Genomic DNA, 4,355 nt, shown 5'->3' with positions numbered 1-4,355 from the left:
GAAAAGCTTCTGGCCCAGATGGTGTTTCACCTGCCTGTTTAAAAGTATGCGCTGACCAACTGGCCCCCATCCAAGCAGGGAACTTCACACAGCTCCAATGATCAGTTGAAGATTATCTGTACATTTATCTAAACAATTACATTTTTTCCTATACTTCTATTTCTGTATATAGTACATTATTCAATTTTTCTATTTTTTTTATATTACATCCCTACTGTGTTATTCCTATGTATGTCTACACTATCATGTATGTCTGCACTATGTTTGTACTTTCTTCTACACTGGAAGCTCCTGTCGTCAAGTCAAATTCCTTGTGTGTGTAAACATACTTGGTAATAAAGCTCTTCTGATTCTGATTCTGATTCTGAAACTGTGGTTAGAAGCATCTGGATCCATCCACGCATGTGAAGAGGCAGGAATTATTCCTTTATAAATTCATTTGAACCCAGGACAAATGGAAACCACACAAACAGCTAACTTGCAATGTGCTTGCTTTCAACGGGAACTAACAGTTTTTTTGTATGTGCTGACATACTGTTGTAGTAGCTGTCAAACCCCACATTCTGGGGTCATTATCTGTTCATGTGCGCTATCTACACGCAGAAAGACGAACTACATGCGGTAACGACAGCGACCAGTAGAGGTCAGTGTAAACCTGATAGTATTATAGGGTAACCGGTACAAGAGTGCTATATGTAACAGCACCATCAGTTCTGATCTATGAACCAAACCCAACCAGCAATGATAAAAGGCCATGGGCAACATCTGTCTGTTTTGAGATGACCATATGAATCCCTGCCTACACAGCATACTCCTTTTTCCTTTGTTTGGTAGCATACAGATGATGTTTTCACACTACATTAACTATAAATAATGAAAGAGTGTTTGTGTAAGTGGCATCTGCGTGAGCTACACATGAGAATGGACATATGAATAATCCTCCAGGGCCCTTGAACACCTGCCGTGAGAACATCCAGAACCCCAAAACAAACCACTGTGACCCCTCCGACACCGATTGCTTATGTGCACATACCTTGACATTTGTATTCATCACCTGTCTCTCACACAATTTGTCCTTAATAGTGCATGCTGAGCCAAGTATCACTATTATTACAAGTACTGTAGTGCAGGTACTGTTTGTCAAATGAACCTGAATTAAAATATAAAATGTCAAGATAACTCGTAGTACCCGGATGAGCGGTGTGTTATTCAATTTGGTGGTTGTTATCTGGGAATAACATACCGCTGGATGGCGCGATTGACCAATCAGAATCAAGTATTCCACAAAGCCGTGTAATAACATCAAATAAATCGCAGCTTATTTTTCCAGAGACCAGTGCAGTGGTAACTTAAACATATTATTTATGCATTGAAAACTTTCCAGTGGTTTGCCGAAACCCACTTTGTTTTCTATTTATAAAATTACATATTACTACACTGTATATAAAAACTGTACAACAAGTGTCATGCTATGTGATTTTATCCTTCAAAGGTTTGTGATGTAAATTCTAGACGCTTTGTTTTCCTAACCCTTTAAAAACAAAACATTTTATATAACTAAACATCATACATAGCATTTTATTTACAAGAGTCAAGTTTTATTTTTAATCATTATGTCGTTTTAAATAAAAATACCACCAAAAATGTATGTAAAGATAATAAAGATCATGATATAAAGAACAATAACATTCCATCAAGAAAAAAAATGGATTGAGGCTGGCGAATTATGCTGCTATCCAGCTTTAGTGTCTGTTTAACCTGTCTCTACAGAGTAAACACCCTATAATCTGGCATTTTGAAATCTTAAATAATCTTAATTGGCCACTCTGCAATGGATTCTTTATGTCTGCAAGAAGTCATCCACCATAATTAGGAACATCTGTCCATTTCCTCTCACCTGCAAGCCGGTGCAATGAATATCATGTGATGCCTTCAGTTTCTGTTTAAATATGCATGACCCTGTGACCCCTCTGCCACACTTCAGCTCTATTCTATTAGGATAGATGTGCATGTGTGTATGAAGTGGTATACACTAATGACATTATGAAAACATTATTCAAGAGGCTCTAAATAAACAAATCATGGTGCAGATTAATTCAGTCATCTAGTAATGAGCTTTACCGGAGAGCAAAGCAGCAGAGCAGCAGGTCTATCGTCTGCTGAGGGTAACATACAGCACCTGCTGCTCTTAACTTCGACTGACATAGTCATATAGAGTAGGCTATATAACGCCATTTATTCACTTGGGGCAAATTACTGCAACATAAAAAAATCATGCTGAATCGTATTTAGCGCAATGAATCTCATCATTGTTGAATTCTTTTGCATGCATGTTCACTTCTACTTGTATGTAGTAGGCTAGTCTCGCATAGCCAGACCTTCAAACTGACGGTTGAAGGTCTGGAATCCATGGCAGCTTTCATTGGCCAAGGCCCGCCCATGAGGCCGTTTGACCGACATGTCAAACAACCAATCACAGTTCGTTTCGTTCAGCGTCACGTCAAATGTCGCCACAATAACAAACCAGTGTGTAAAATCCAGTGCGTTATGATTGGCCGAATACCTCAAGCGTGTGACGGAAATGTTACGCCTCTCACCATACTGTGATGATGCCCTGTCAGGCCGGAGCGATGATTCAAAAACATGAAAGCCGATTATAAATGAGGCATTCGTTGCATCCAGTGGGTACATAATTATTGATTATGATGACTTATACTGTCTTTTTACGTGTTGCGTTGCATCGCGCCGCATAAACATAAAACCATATCTGCATTTGTTATCGGAGAAATGACAAACAACAAGCCCTTACTCTACACTGCCCAAAAACTGGCTTTAAATATAAAAAATATAAAATATAAAAACTCTTTAAATATAAAAAACATGTAAGATCACTTACAATCTGTGAGTCAGAACACACTACATGTCCATGAACATGTGAACGCCCCCTTCCAGTTAACAGGCTTAGATATTCCAGTGAAACATAATGTAGCACACAATGCCATTCCAGAGAGTGCTTACAACTTTGTTGCAGCAGTTTGACAAGGGTCCTTTCTGAACAAAACTCTTGTGCCCAAAGCGAAGAACTTCAATGTTACATGATCCTTCAGAAATCATTCAGGTTAAACACTATATTGAATCTTACATGGGGTGAATTGCCTTAAAGCAGGACGATGCCTAATGTGGGGCACCTAAGGTCTAGTGTTTGTATGTCCCCAGTGAACACATGAATGCCAGTGAAACTATAGGCTAGCAAAGCTGTGGTGTCATGTGATCAAAATGGCATGTACAGTCAAGGTGGAGCAATCATCAAACAGAAAGCACCTTTTGTGAAGTCCACCAAAAGGTCAGTGACATAGAGTTTTGACAAACTTGATGTTAAGGAGTATAAATACATTTTAAACAAAACAATCCCGCTACTGTTTGGCCTAATGTGTAATGAAATGTTTGTCCATCAAAAATAGTATAACTTTGTATATATATAAACTGTGTATTTTATATTTGAATCAAATTTCCTAGTGTCCCCACTTTAGGAAATATGGTTTCGAAAAGTGGGACAGCACTTCAGTCAGTCAAAAATGTGTGGTGGGGCATGGATTGTGGGACAAAAATGGTTATTTACAGGGTTTTAGTGTTGCTATGCAATATTAGAATGCTGTTACTGCAGATGGGGTTATATATGATAATAATCGTGTCTTGACATGCAAAGACTGCTTGTTTAGATGTAATGGGGTAACCTCTGCAGGTTGTTTTTATTAAGATGGAGATGGAGATTTAAAAAAAACAGTTGTGATTGTATGTTTGTTATATAGTAAAGTAGAAAGCATTAGGCAAAATGGTCTTAAATGTTTTTTAACAGCAGTTCACTGCACGTTCATGAATTCTGACTCAAGGTTGAATCTAGCCTAAAATTTGTTTTAAGATTTTACTATTCAACAGGCTACATCAAGGTGATTTATTTGGCCTTTTATTTGATCACAGACTTTCCAGTGTCCCAAAATAGGAACCCAACTGTCCCACATTAGGAAGCGGTAGATTTTCTCAGATGACTTGTGCAGTGCACTTCTGTGTCATTTCTTTTACAAATGTGTTATCTGCATTTTCTCTTTTGATTTGATTACGACACATCCTGGGGTTTTTAAAACGGTATTGGGTGTGGATTTAATGTTTTGGCTACACATCGCAACATGTCAAAGAAGTCTGAATTGCAAAAAATTTCGAACATTAGGGTAATTCACCCCCGTATAAAAATGCGGCTGTGGCATGCAATGTTTAAAGGTCCTAGATAACATCAACATGGAGGTTTTGTGTAGTCTTTTAGAAACATTTTGTCAGCTAAACTATCAGTATGTTGTTAA

This window comes from Sinocyclocheilus grahami, unplaced genomic scaffold (assembly GCF_001515645.1).
Source record: "Sinocyclocheilus grahami isolate Dianchi unplaced genomic scaffold, SAMN03320097.WGS_v1.1 scaffold105.1, whole genome shotgun sequence".
NCBI classification, from domain to species: domain Eukaryota; kingdom Metazoa; phylum Chordata; class Actinopteri; order Cypriniformes; family Cyprinidae; genus Sinocyclocheilus; species Sinocyclocheilus grahami.
The sequence above is the reverse complement of the archived record's forward strand: the minus strand, read 5'-3'. Positions refer to the sequence as shown.